General features: G+C 42.9%; 1 protein-coding gene across 2 annotated transcripts in view; it reads left to right on the plus strand.

Annotated features, from left to right (window-relative positions):
* The window catches only part of BMERB1 (bMERB domain containing 1), a 501937-nt gene that overhangs the window by 345024 nt on the left and 141239 nt on the right, over positions 1 to 15674 (plus strand). The gene's annotated exons all lie outside the window — the stretch shown is intronic.

The following is a 15674-nucleotide window of genomic DNA, read 5'->3' on the forward strand; positions in this document are numbered from 1 at the left end:
TCGGGATAGGTTATGAGGCTTCCCTAGAGGACAGGAAAACTAAAATCTGTGATGTAGTATACTCTTCTTCCAACACCCACACCCACTAAGGTACATCCGCTCTCTTTCTCCACACAGCACAGGACTGTATGCAGGACTGTTTGATTGTACTCATGTCAACCTCTCCCTGTCATCCACTGCCTCTCCCTGTTACCTGTTACCTCTCCCTGTCACCCCCTGGTGTCTGGCATATTAGGAACTTGGGGTGGGTCAGAGGAGTTAGGCCTATAGTATATTTTTTCACCTGGGCCCACAACTCACAAGTTCCACCACTGCAGTTGTAATAATCAAATTAACTAACATTCCATTAATCATTTTCATTTAGGTATATGTTTAGCTCAGCATCAGACCCATTGGGGTTGATGTATCAAGCAGTGAAAAGAGTTGAGAAGTAGACCAGTGGAGAAGTTGCCCATAGCAACCAATCAACTTTTATTTAGCATTTATCAAGTACATTCTATAAAATTATAGGTAGCAGCTGATTGGTTGCTATGGGCAATGTTTCCGCTGGTCCACTTCTCCACTCTTTACACTGCTTTAGACATCTACCCCTTTGTCTCTATCCCTCTGTGGATAACTCTCAGCAACTGACGTGTAGATCCTGCTTCTCACTCACTAGAACGAATGATACAAGCTGGTAATCTCATTGACTAACCCTGATTGGATGGCAGGAGCAAACCAATCAGATGCTTAGGAAATTTTTTTACATTGTACTCATCCTTCCCCATGGTACTGATCCCCACATGGACATATTTGGGAGCAAAGCGTGGTAGAGAAGAACCGTGCTATACTTATTACAGGTTGAGTGTCCCTTATCCAAAATGCTTGGGACCAGAAGTATTTTGGATATCGGATTTTTCCGTATTTTGAAATAATTGCATACCATAATGAGATATTGTGGCGATGGGACCTAAGTCTAAGCACAGAATACATTTATGTTTCATATACACCTTATACACACAGCCTGAAGGTCATTTTATACAATATTTTTTTTTTAAATGTTTTTATTGCAAATTTGACTAGAAATATCAATAAAGGTGAACATAGTTGTCCATTGCACATATTTTCTAACTTTTTCAGCTTCTTGGTGTAACAACATCGATATACTTAGCGAATTTTATGCTGTAAAAGTACGTTATTGACAGCAGTGATCAATAAAGTAACTAGTCTTGTTTTACTATTACAGTCTCTTGATTATTTTGCTATGATTTATCTGCATACAATGGATAATAGTAGTTCAACCTCTGATTAAATAGAAATTGGAGAAACAGAGAGAGAAAGAAAGGGGGGGAGTAAAGAAGGGGGAACAAGGGGGAGGGGGTAGAGCCACGCGCGTCCGAGTCCCTCGCCACGTCTCAACTCAAAGTAATTGGTGGGTCTTGTATGAATAATCTAGTCTCATATCAAATGGTCATACTGAAACATTTGTGTATCTGCCTTCTAGTTTCAATGGGTGAAGTGTCTATATAACTTTCCCACACCGAGAAGAAGTTCTCAATTTGGGAGTCTTTATGAAGCGTGGTTTCAGTCCATTCAAGTTTAAACATTTGAAATAATTTTTCTTTAAACATGATAAGGGACAGGGGTGTGGGAGAAATCCATTGCTGTAGTATGCATTTTCTGGCTACCGAGGAGACAAACAGCAGCAATTTTTTGCAACCAACTGAAATTTTTGGAGAGTTTGGCAAAAGTCCGAAGATTGCCGACTCCGGGGTCAATAATAGAAAGTTCACCAGATGATTAATTGCAAATTGTCTTATCGCCAGCCAGAAGCGCTGAATCATAGGACATTCCCACAAACAATGGTATAGGGTTGCTTCCAGGCAAGCACATTTAAGACAAACAGATGTAGTGCTCATACCAATTAAGTTACATCGGTGGGGAGATAGGTATCCTCTATAGAATATCTTAAAAAACATGTCCTTGTAGGATGTGGCTGAAATTGTTTTTATAGAATACAATAAACTTTTCAAAATATCCTCTTCCGTCAAATTGGGAAAGTGTGTTCGCCATTTTGTGAAACCCGTCTGGAACTGGCCAGTATGATAAGGCAGCCTTAATATTCTGTAGAAATAAGTTATGGCTTTCGTGGAGTAACTCACATTTAGAAAGGCGTCATCAAGCGGATTACACCAGTCCTCCTCGCTTAAAAACGTTAACACTTTATTAGTGTAATGCTGTGCCTGGAGAAAGGCCAAATTGCATATTGGCAAAAAATCATATCGAGATTTTGCTTGTGCATAAGTAAGAGGTTTTTTTGTTTCCAAATTTGCAAGGTGTTTGACTGAACGTATTCCCTGTTCATGCCACGATCTAAATGGTTGTGTTGCCAATCCATGTTGGAAGTTGATGTTGCCCAAAAAGGGAAGATGCAAGGAATACAAAGTGTGAAGTTTAGCTTTATTGCGTATTGTGTGCCATGTTGACCATGTCGACATTAGCAAGGGGTTTTCTAGTATATGTGTAGGAATCTCATGTTTAGGTAAATGTAAAAAGCAGGTCAAGTCTAGATTAGAAAGAAATAGCTTTTCAAGTGTATAATTTGCTTATTGATCTCTCCCATTAAGCCAGTCCTTAATATATCTACAGGTGGCCGCTTGGTTATACAATTTGACATTAGGGAAGTTTATTCCACCCTCTTCTCTAGTCTTTTGTAATATCTTTAGACTAATTCTTGGCCTCTTTTTGGCCCAGATAAATTTTCGGAATAATTCTACAATTTTTTTTTCATCAGACAGAGTAAGTATGAGTGGTAGAACTTGCAACGGGTATAGTAATTTTGGAAAAATGACAAGTTTGATTAAATTGGCTCTTCCCAGATACGACAATTGTAGGTGTTGCCATCCCTCTAGTACTGCTTCAATTTTTGCAATAAGTGGGGTTATGTTTGCGTAGTACAAATTATGGATATTTTTGGTTAGGTATATCCCCAAGTATTGTATCTGAGAAGAGGTCCACTGCAATCCTCCAAAGGGATTAGATGGAGTGTAGGGGCGATTGCCTAGAGCCATTGCCTTTGACTTAGATAAGTTAATCTGAAATCCCGAAATTGAGCCAAAATGATTGAGAGCATTAAACAAAGGGTCCAAACTCACTTCAGGATTAGAGATAAAAAGCATTAAATCATCGGCAAAAGCCTGCAATTTTAATTCTTGGTCGCCAATTTTTGCCCCCTGAAGTATTGGCCAATGTTGTAAATGGCGTAAATGAGGGTCCAATGCCAGGTTAAACAGCAGAGGTGATAATGGACAACCCTGGCGCGTCCCTCGCTGCATCAGTAATGGCTTGCCGAGAAGGCCATTGATCAACAATCTGGTACTGGGTTCTAAATAGAAATATTTAATCATCTCCACAAAGAGAGTTCCAAAGCTTCTGCAGTCCAGCACTTTGAACAGGTATTCCCATAGGATTTTGTCAAAGGCCTTCTCGGTATCCAAGCTCAATATTATATTTGATGAAGCTTTGTTTGCTGGTGAAGCAGCTAATAGCGCTATAGCAGAACGAATCCCTAAGACAGAGTGTCGACCTGTTGTGAAGCCCAATTGGTGTGGAGTTAGGAGAAATGGCATTAAGCTTTGCAGTCTGGTAGATAATATTCTAGCTAGAATCTTGTAATCTTGGTTTAACAATGCGATCGGCCTGTAAGATTCCATTAGAGAGACATCCTTTCCTGGTTTAGGTAATAATAATGTTATGGCTTCGTTGAACGATGGGTAAGGAACCTTATTATCAAAAATCTGCTGAAATAAAGTGGAAAGTGTTGGGACCATTTCAGTTTTTAGGATTTTGTAATAATTTGCATTTAATCCGTCTGGGCCTGGTGCTTTGTTTAATTTCAGAGAATCAATGGCTGCAAGAATTTCCTGCTCTGTGATTGAGCTATTAAGGCCTTCCTTCTGTTCTGTTGTTAGTTTAGGTAACCCTACTTTCTCTAGAAAGACATCTATGGTCTGTTGATTGGGCTCGCTAGATGTATACAAGTCAGTATAGTATGACTCTAGTAGATTTAGTATGCCTGGATGAGAGGTGATGGTTGCTCCGGAACCCTGGTCTAGTAATTTAGTTATATAACATTTTTTCTTTTGCTGTCTTGCTATAAAGGCCAGGAGTCGACCAGACTTGCCACCCCAGCGATGATATTGATTTTTCATATATTCAGTCTTAAGTTTTGCTTCCTGTAAGAGAAAGGCTTCCAGTAAACCCTTCTCCTGTAGATATATGGATTTATTTTCCTCCGTAGCATAAAGGATATATTGTTGGTGTGATTGACGTAGTCTATTAGTTAAAGAGTGTAATTGTTCTTTCTTATCTTTGTTACGTTTAGCTACATATGATATGATGTGACCTCGCATTACTGCTTTGGAAGCTTCCCAAAATAGAACTATATTGTCCCAATGTTGTATGTTGTCATCCACATTAGCCTGCCAATTAGTTTTAAGATATTTTTGGAAATCCTCATTTTGTGACAGGTATATCGGGAAGCGCCATAATTTAGAGGTATGCAGTGGATTTCTCCTCTCTATGTCACACAGTATTGGGGCATGGTCTGAAATGATGATGTTATCTATAAAAGTGTGGGTAACTCGTGGAAATAAGGATTCTTTTAGGAGAATATAGTCCAATCTCGTAAAGGTGTTATGTACTCGTGAGTGGTATGTATATTCTCTGCTTAAGCCATTTTGGAGCCTCCAGACATCCAACAAGGAATGTTGAGAGCATAAAAGGGAAATGCCTTCTTTACTATGAGGAGACGGATTAACCTGAGATTTAGAATGGTCTAGGGCAGTATCATGTAGTGAGTTCATGTCGCCTCCAATGATTAAGTTAGGTGTGGCGTGTTGCATTAACAAATTAGATATTGCCTGAAAGAATGTAAAATTAGGCGAATTTGGTGCATAGATGTTTAGTAGTGTAAATTGTTCACCGTGTATTAGTACATTTAGCAAGAGGTACCTGCCTTCTGAATCAGCAATAGTTTTGGTCACTTCAAAATTGAGGTTCCTGGCAAATAAAATTGCTACCCCTCTTTTTTTTCTTACAATAAGAGGCCAAAATACAATCCCCTATCCAGGGGCTCTTTAAAGTGGGGTTTAAGTTTTTCAGCCAGTGGGTTTCTTGTAGGAATATTATGTCTGGGTGAGCTCGTTTTAAGTGTGTTAATACTCTACGCCTTTTGATAGCCGAATTCAGGCCCGCTACATTCCATGATAAAAGTCTAAAGGAATTTGAGGTGACCTGCGGAAACTGCATATTAGGTGACTGTGTTTGTGTCATCCTATGCCAATTCTAACAAGACTTGTGTGTAGGTTGATTCGAAAGTACAGCACACCTGCTCCATCCCAGCTAGCAGAGCACATGTGAAATATCTTACCAGATTGAGAGCGAGACCCGGACGTGCACGGCCCACGAAGAGGGGGTAAAGCAAGGAGGAAAGAAAAAAAAAAGAAGAACAACCAAATTAACATCAACAACAACAATAGTACAGTTGGATCAGGTGTAACACCCATTGTTGCAGGGTGAGACATCCAGAATTATACCAGAACTGATTCAATAGTGCGGTATCACTAACCTTAGTAACCTTAGTAACTTATAATAGTCTAAGCTATCACCCATTTGGGGGCGGATTGTTGGCTGGGGTGGGTGGAGCGAGTTTAAGACAATTCCTGGCCTGAGTAGGGTCATCAAACATATGTGTTTTGCCATCAGTGGTTACTCTGAGTTTAGCAGGATATAAAAGGGCAAATTTGATGTTGTTTTCAAAAAGATGTTTACAGATAGGTGTAAATTCTCTGCGTTTCTGAGTAACTGCATTAGAAAAATCCTGAAAAATCAGGATTTGAGAATCACGCACTATAAGAGTACGTCGTTTGGGGTAGGCCATTAGAACGTTTTCTTTATCCCTATAATTCAAAAATTTTGCTATGACCGGTCTTGGTCGTGCATCTCGGTTCTCTCTTTCAGGCCCTATACGATGTGCTCTTTCAATCATAACTGCGCCTGATGTGGTGGGAACATTTAGTATGGATATAATGTCAGTGCTAAGGAGATCCATTAGGTCTGTTCCCTTAACGGATTCCGGGATGCCTAAGAACCTTAGATTACTCCGTATGGTTCTATTCTCTAAATCTTCTAATTTAGATTCTAGTTTGATGTTAAGCTGAACTTGTGCCTCAGCAAATTGTTTGAGTTCAGAAATGGCATCTTCATTGGTACTGGTACGTTGTTCCACCTCAACCAAGCGTTTAGTGTTTGTTTCTAGATGCATTAGGATAGTGTTAATAGAGGCCTGAATAGCATCTAGTTTTTGTTCAATTTGTGTTGTTTGCGCTGGATTCAGCAAATTAGAGGTACCACCTGTTCCTCCCAAAGGGGGGCTTTCTTGAGGTGTAATGGATGGGGAAGAGCTAACCGAGCCACGTGTAGTGGAGCTTAAGGGTTGAGTGTTCTTACCCTTGTTCCTGTTTTTCATGGTTGACATTTGATACCTGTCTAGAAATTTGTCCATGCTATGAATGACTGTACTAGGCCAGATATTGAGTGTGCCCCCAAAGAAGGAAAATAAAGGAATAAATAAAATATCACATAGTACAATAATTAGGCTAGCGACCCATGAAACTACTGAATCACATCATTGTGCCAAAGTGGATGTCAAACCCCCTGCAGAATCTATGACGCCATGGACTTGTAGGGTCCTATGCACCGTGACTGATGCTGCTATTAGTGCCAAGAGAATTCCAGTTTGCCTAAAGTACAATCTCAATCAAGTGGTTCTCAGAGGTCCCATTGGCAAAAACTAAGATCTCCTAAAAAGTGATATTATACCCCTATCACCGTAAGAGGGCTCTCATAAGAATTTACAAAGAGAGAGAAAAGAAAAAAAAAATGATAAATGCAGCAGCTGTCAGATACACGATACCCTTTTGTAGGGAGTACGTAGTTACAGACTTGTACCACAAGATGGCAGCCACTGCCTTTCAATTCTACAGTTGGCAGAAATAAGTATCAAACAGTTATGAGACAGGGGATTGCAGTAAGTTAAATAATAATAATAATAATAATAATAATAATAATAATAATAAAAAAAGGGTATAACAGATCAAGTGTCTTATATTATACCAAGTACTGAAGTATATCGAAATAAACCTTAAATAGTGAGCTCCTTTAAGCTATGTTTTTGCTTTTCATGTATTTTATCTCCCTTGAGTAATCAAAAGTACAAGCTACAGTAAAGTTATCTTGTGATGCACCGTAATCGCCACTAGATGGTAAATGTGCACTGTGTTATCATAAGAAACAAACTGATAAGAAAAGAAGGAAAAAAAAAAATCTAAGAAGAAATATATAAATATAGATATATGTATATGAAGTCAAACCGTACACATATATACATCTCAAAACATGTATATGAATAAGCTATTCATTAGGAAGTATACATTAATATGCAGAAAAGTCCATCATAGCCGCCACTATGCCAAAGGGGGCTGTACGTTGTATCCCTGCAGCCAGCTCCAGTAACTAGCACTGTAATTGGTGCTGGATATATCAGGAAATATGGCAGAGAGTGTAAGGTGAGCTAGAAAGGAGAGATATAGAAAGAGAGAGGAGAGATAGTCTGAAGAAAGTAGGAATCAACACCAGAGAGGGTGGCGGGAGCGATGGAGACCAAAGCAGTGAGTGTAGTCTCCTCTCTCCCTCTCCCCGGTGAGACTTAACACCGCTGTCCACGGCCACACCACCACTGTGATAATGTAACCATTCGTCGGAAACACTGTGTCCTCCCCCGCGGTTTCGGATCTCCGTCAGGCCGATCTCCGTTACCTCTACGCCCCAGGCTCGGACGCCAGGCTGTCCTGCAGGTCAAGTCCGTCTGACCAGGGCATCCACTGCAGCAGGAACTGGGTATGTCCTCAATGGGAAGCCCCGCACTCAACAAGGACCCGGCTTTCTCCTCGGGGATCTTCTCCTCGGTCTCCGCCGTCTACAGGATGGTCACGGTAAGGTTTGCAGAGCGAGGTGGGGCTCAAGGAGGGAAGGCAGGCCCAGCTCCGGCGCTCGCACCCGCAGCTCCGATCCCCCTTCCACGCGGTGTGTCAGTAGCTACAATCCGCGTTCGTCCAGGTGGAGTTCACAATCGTCCCAGTCTCAGTGCCCGGGACAGTCAGCAATGTGAGCCAGACCAGTCAGCATCTTCACGGCCGTAGGAGCTGAGCACGACTCCAGCGGCGCGCCCTATATTTAACAAGATACCGGCTCTCTCTTCAGCGATCCTCTTCTCGGCCCCCTCAGTGCATAGGATGGTCGGTAGAGTCCTCCCGGCAAGGTTTCCCGAGTTAGGTGGGCCTCAGGAAGGAGAAGCAGGCCCAGTACCAGCAAGGTAGTGGGGCTGGTAATGGCGCCGGGCCACGCCACTGGGAGACAGGTAGGCCTCAGATCTAGCAGGCTGGATTCCGGTGGATAACTGCCCCGAACTTCCCGAAGTTCAGATCGTTAGGTAGTGTAGAGCATCCACTGTACTTCTTGACAGCTGTTGTCTCGTTTGTGTGAGATCTGTTGCAGGATGGAGGCAGATTTAATCACAGGGAGCCAGAGACATCTGTAAAATGCGGCCATCACGATGCTCCGCCCACCGGAAGTCCTATACAATATTTTTAATACCTTTGTGCACTAAACAAAGTTTGTGTACATACACGTCATTTATGTTTCATATACAACTTATACACACAGCCTGAAGGTCATTTAATGCAATATTTTTAATAGCTTTGTGTATTAAACAAAGTTTATGTACATTGAGCCATCAGAAAACAAAGGTTTCACTATCTCAGTCAAAAAATTCTGTATTTCGGAATATTCCGTATTTCGGAATATTTGGATATGGGATACCCAACCTGTATTATTTTTATTTTTTCCTTCTCCCAAGTAGTTAAGGGGAACTCCATATTTCTACAAAAATAATATTTACTGCAATTTTTTTTTTTACATTACTGTGTATAAGTGGTAAAAAGACCAGTTGCAGCACAGTTGGCTTAGTGGTTACCATTACTGACTCACTGCCCTGAGGTCATGAATTCCTGATCAAGGCATTATATATGTGGAGTTTGGATGCTCTCCCAATGTTTGCATGGAGGTGCTCTAGTTTCCACCCACACTCCAAAAACATATTGATAGGTTAAGTGGCTTCTGACAATAAAAGGAATCCTAGTGTGTATGTGTGTTCACATGGTAGGAAATATATGCCTTTATTTATCAATAATTGATAAATTTCACTGTGAGTGATAAATTGCACCAGCCAATCAGCTCCTAACTACCATGTTACAGACTGTGTTTGAAAAATGAAAGTTAGGAGCGGATTGGCTGGTGCAATTTATCACTCATTGATAAATAAGGGCAATAGAGTGTGTGCTTCAGTGGGGTTGGATCTGATGTAAATGAATTAAATATCTCCCTGTAAGCGCTGCATAATAGGTACATGGTATGTAAATAACTTACTGAATAACTATATTCACTGCCTCAGTGGAATCAGTCCCTGTGTGTTGGCAGGGGTGGTATATGAGATTGACTTTGTTATGGTCAGTCATTTGTACCTGTCGACCTTAAGCACTGTCGACTTTTTGTACCTGTTGACCTAATGCATATTGACCATATGGTGTCGACCTATTGACTGTCGACCAATACATTTACATTATCATCCAATTACCGTGTTGACAGGGATTTAGGTCATTGTCAAAATATAATTTGTGTTTGGCCAGAGTTTCATGGACTAAGAAGATGTTCATAGGGTTTAAATAATACTTGAAATAAGAGTATAATGTCTACTTTAGGCATTATATTGGGGGATTGCAAGTATATTAGTAATAGAACAATTAGCAGATGCAGTGGCGGAACTAGCGAGCGGTGGGCCCAGGTGCGACAAAATGCTTTGAACCCCCCCCCCCCCCTCATCCCATCCAAGTCCACCCCCTCACCCCTGGAGAGGATCTGGTGAGGGGGACCTGCTCAGGGCCAGAGAAATGGATACCTAGCAACAGTGCCGTAACTAGACATTTTAGCACTGTGTGTAAGAAACGGCATCGGAGCCCCCCCCCTGCATGCAAAACAGGGGCAGTAGGCGCGCGCAAACATACATAGGGGCGTGGCTTCATGGGGAAGGGGTGCGGCCACAAAATAATACCAATTCATAAAACGGTGCACAGTAGTCTCCATTATTCAAATTACGCCGCACAGTAGCACCACTACACCAGGTAGAGACCCTTTTACACCTTACGGCGGACAGATTCCCCTTTTTACACATTACGGCAGACAGCGTCCCCTTTTTACACATTACGGCAGACCGGCAGACAGCGTCCCCCTTTTTACACATAACGGCAGACAGCATGCCCTTTTTACACATAGCGGCAGACAACGTGCACTTTTTACACATAACGGCAGACAGCGTCCCCTTTTTACACATAACGGCAGACAGCGTGCCCTTGTTACACATAGCGGCAGACAGCGTACACTTTTTACACATAACGGCAGACAGCGTGCCCTTTTTACACATAACGGCAGACAGCGTGCCCTTGTTACACATTACGGCAGACAGCGTGCCCTTGTTACACATTACGGCAGACAGCGTGCCCTTTTTACACATTACGGCAGACAGCGTGCCCTTTTTACACATTACGGCAGACAGCGTGCCCTTTTTACACATTACGGCAGACAGCGTGCCCTTGTTACACATTACGGCAGACAGCGTCCCCCTTTTTACACATTACGGCAGACAGCATCCCCCTTTTTACACATTGCGGCAGACAGCATTCCCCTTTTTACACATTACGGCAGGCAGATTCCCCCTTTTTACACATTACGTCAGGCAGATTCCCCGTTTTTTACACATTACGGCAGACAGTCCCCCTTTTTGCACAGAAAGAAAGAAAGAAAGAAAGAAAGAAAGAAAGAAAGAAAGAAAGAAAGAAAGAAAGAAAGAAAGAAAGAATTATACTTACCCTCTCCGCTGGCTCAGGCTCCTCGGTGCAGCTTCTGGCAGATCCCGGGCAGGAGAGAAGGAGGAGGAGGGAGGTGGAGGAGGGAGCCGCAGCAGCGCTGTGTAATTGGTGGAGGCGCTGCTGCTGCTGTCCCTTTCCTTCATTATAGGCTGCTCTCCGACACTGTGAATGCTGGGATGCGCTTCACAGCGGCGGAGAACAGCCTATAGTGAAGCAGAGGGACAGCAGCAGTAGCAGCGCCTCAACCAATAACACAACGCTGCTGTGGCTCCCTCCTCCACCTCCCTCCTCCTCCTTCTCCCCCGTGTCCGCTGCGCTCCTCTCCTCTCTCTCCGGGTGGCTGCCCGCAGAACACAGCGGCATGTAATGAGTCAGTTTGACTCATTACATGCTTTGGGTCTCTGGACAGTGGCGGGCCCCAGTGCAACGCACTGGTTGCACTGGCGGTAGTTCCGCCTCTGAGCAGATGGTAAATCTGCTATAGGACCCCTGAGCGCTGCCTTCCCTGGGCCTCCGAGCCTGCAGTATTGTGCAAGTATTAGGGTGTAGCACATATGACTGACTCTCGGCATTCTTTCTTCCTGGTCGGGAGATCCATAAACTGGTTGTTAGTTGGGAGTGGAATGTAAATTCCCCTCATACCCTGGAGGTATATTCTCTTTAATCTCAACAAGGAGATCTGACACCAGTGACTGAATTAATAATACATAAAATATGAATCCATTGTAACCGTCTGATAATGTTGAAGCCTAGACTATCTCTGCTCATCTGACTTTAATATCCTGGATTCATGCATAGTTTACACAGATTACCTTCACTGCCAGCGGTAACTTATTATGGAGAGCATTCATTTTCTAAGCAATGATAGAGATTTCACCATAGAAACGCTGGCATCAAAAGAAAACTTTCCTCATTGTTAGACAGATGAAATGTAATATATTTAGAATTAAATTAAATATACTTGAATATTACAATAAATTTCACTCAGCAAAATGTCATAATGCACAGAATACTATTTGGCTCGTTATGATGCTGTAGCCATGTTCATGTAGCTAGATAAAGAGACCCTCTTTTTTATACTATTAAATTGGGGCACAATGCTTCATACCATGAGCCCCTTTGCATAAAATTTGTTTCAGAACTGATAGCCCAAGAGGGGCTTTCACTGACGTGTCTTGCTAAAGTTCTGAGAGAGAACGAAACGCGTTGACAGAAGAAGCATTCTCAGCTGCATACCTTTGCATCATGGATTTCTTATTGGTATCCCCGACCAAAATTCATATATGATTTCTCCTGGACTTAAGGCCCCATTTAACAATAAGATATACTGTATGTCCTTTCAGTATTTAACAAACAGCTGTAAGCTTTGTCCCTGCACCGTTCACGCCATCTATAGCATGCAAGAGTGAAGCATCTTATGGAAAGAACAAAGGGGTAAATTACAATGTGTATCTTACAAAGACTTCTAAGTCAAAACTCGATACATCTCTATGGGGAGAATTCAATTACAAGTGAAGGGTGCGAATTGCCGTTGCTGCAGCGTTTAAAAGCCAGCAACAGCACTCTATTTCAAACCCTTCGCCTCCCCATCTAAATCCGAAATTCGCACAAAAGTGCAGATCTCCACTGCCGTAAAGTGTGGCGTCTGCCATGCTGATTCGTCTGGGCAAGATCGTTTTGTCTTCAATTGAATTCCCCAGGAAATGTTTACACAAGTCCTATTATTAAGGTGTGCAAACAAGACCCAAATGTGTCTGACTGTGAGTTGGACGCAGTGGAGCGATTTTTCTTCTCCTGTTTTATTGTTCCTGGTGAAAACAAATGGTTTGAAAATACCAAAAGGTAAAAAAAATGATACATAAAAAAAATGTGCAAATAAAAGTATCATTAAGCAATTTGTATTTCCCTGAGGCGCTGTCGCTGAGTGTTCCTCTAATCATGTGCCAAATACAGTAAATCCAGAAAATCTCTCTTGATAACTGCTAGTACAGAGTTATGTTTATACGACTCAGTTTATGCTGTGACTCAGAGAAACACCCGCCATATGTGTCATTTCAGAAGGAACACAACATTTCTTGAGGCACATGTCTGGTGGTGACCTATGCGTCACACGCTTCGCCCCCACACCATCTGGGCTGAGTTCTTCCTTCCTTACTTACTGTTACTAGTGTCAAATAATCTTAGAAGAGTATAATATAGAGTGATAGAAGCCAGGCTGTCTACTTGTCCTTTTGCTATGTTTCCATTATATAGTTGTACCTGGCAATGGTAATGTCATATATGGGAAGCACTTGAGGACTGAGACATAGATTGTATGAAATCCCAATGTGATTTAGGGCTTGATCACACCTATCCCATGCAGAGGAGGATTTACCACAAGGCAACCAAGACAGCTGCTTAGGGCCCTGTGGGTCTCAGGGGGCCCCACCGATAAGGTTGTATGGAGGGCATTTCTGGCGTACCGCAACTGCTGTCAAAATTGTTGGAGCACTGGGCTGGCTGAGTACTCCTAGCAGGCTGTCAGTGATTAGACAGCTGTTGGATGCCGGTTCCAGCACACTCCGTCTATCCAGTCCTGCAGTGTTGTAAGCCTCAATCACTCATATACAATGCGGTCAGTGAGTGAGGGTGTAATAATGGGGTATAGGGACTTGCTACATTCAGTGAGGGAAACACAGATCTAAAATGCGGTAACTGAGTGGTGTAATAATGGAAATTAGAGGCGAGGGGACATGGTGCAATCAGTGACGGGGGAAGTGATATATTGTAATAGAATAAAAGGAGGAAAAATAACAAATAATGTAAGAGGCATAAATCAGGAATGAAAATATAGGGCTATTTATTGTTTGTGGGAGGGGGGCCCTAAATCGGTATATTGCTTAGGGCCCCGGGAGGTCTAAATCCACCTCTGATCCCATGCACTTCTCAGGTCTGTGGTGGAACTTGTGAGTGGTGGGTCCAGGTGCAAAAATATAATTTGGGCCCCCCTCTTCCACCCCAACCCAAGTTCACAATATGCCACACGGCAATGGGTGACAGGGAGAGACAGATGGTGACAGCGTAAGGCAGGGGGTGTCAGAGGTTAACATGAAGAGACAGAAGGTGACAACGGAAGGAAAGGGGAGGCAGAGGGTGACAGCAGAAGGCAGAGGGAGACAGTGAGTGACAGGGAGAGGTAGTGTGTGACAAGGATACAAGCACAATATCCTGCATGGTGCAGAGCACAGGGGGCATGTACCTTGGGGGGACAGGAACACAGCGGCTTCTGCTGTGTCTTTGACATGGGCCGCCACCCCTTGTGCTTTCCTCAGTGTGGCCCTCGGTCAGGCAGAATCTGGCAGTGCCAGTTGCACCAGATGTGAGCTGCCTTTATTTCACAGACAGCAGTAAGTCTGAATAAATGTACATCTGTCTGTTAATTAGAGGCAGTAAGTGGCTGTGATCATCAGTGCTGATAGGTGGCAGAGCTCCTCTATCAGTCCGACACACACAAGGTCAGCCCTGCCTCCCTATGGTAATGGGCAGGCCCCTCAGGCAGTGATGCCCACCCTGCACTCTGCACTGGGCTATTCATCTGACATTGCTCAAAATGGGGATAACTCGTTGCTGGACTGAGCAGCAGCGGACCCCTTAGTCCTCAGGGGCCCTGGTGCAATGCATCTGCTGCACCAATGGTAGTAACTCCTCTGTCTCAGGTGCTATTAAACACAGGAAAGTCACTAGGACAATTTATGTTTTATGAGCTTGTTCCCAACATTGTGCAGTGTTTTTCAAATGCTAGAATTTGGCCTATTTCTCATGTGATAATGCAAGCTACCAGTGCTATAGGTATTATAGGTAAGACATGCCTGTATTTAGAAAAGAAGGTGGTGCTTTGGTGTGTTTTTTTTTTTTTTTGGGGGGGGGGGGGTGTGTTTTTTTTTTTTTTGGGTGGGGGGGCATATAAAATGCTCATGTTCTTTACTAACAAAGATAAATATATTTTAAAGCAGCAGACCTGGTTATTTTTTCTATTTTCATTTACTCACACCTTCCCAATAACTCCCTACAATTACCTGAACATGAATATACCGTGAATGGCACCCTGCTTTCACTTATAGTATCAGTGACAGTCTACTGACTTCCCCATGTAACCAACTTGTGCTCCAATGTGAATGACAGTATTGGCACCGTCCTCCTCTCCCTAAAGGGACAGACAAGCGGTACTTTGGCAGATTTGTATTTGTGGTCATGTGATCTCTGATGTCACAGGGCAGCATTTTCAGGTTGCCTTTCCTACTTAAATCTCACTCTGGCTGCAGCTAGCAAGCTGCTATAGTATAAGGCTTGTAACCTAGCTCCAGCACCTGTCTCTTATATTCTTATAGCTCTCCAGTGTATGACCTGCCTTGATGCCTGACGTCTCTTTGTTTACTCCCTGTGGCATTCCCTAGACCTCATTGTGTATATGACCTTGGCTTGTATTGAGACTATTCTTTGTTTAAACTATGTGGCCAATTGGTTAACCCCCGTGTACAGATGTGTCTGTTTGTGTTGCCGCGATGCATACGCATACAACATTCAGCATAGCGGCACATACGGTATGCGTACACATCTGCTATGCATTCACTTAAATGGGAGCTCGCTGCGATGTGTACACACGCAGCATGCCAC

The sequence above is a fragment of the Pseudophryne corroboree genome, chromosome 7 (genome assembly GCF_028390025.1).
Source record: "Pseudophryne corroboree isolate aPseCor3 chromosome 7, aPseCor3.hap2, whole genome shotgun sequence".
NCBI classification, from domain to species: Eukaryota; Metazoa; Chordata; class Amphibia; order Anura; family Myobatrachidae; genus Pseudophryne; species Pseudophryne corroboree.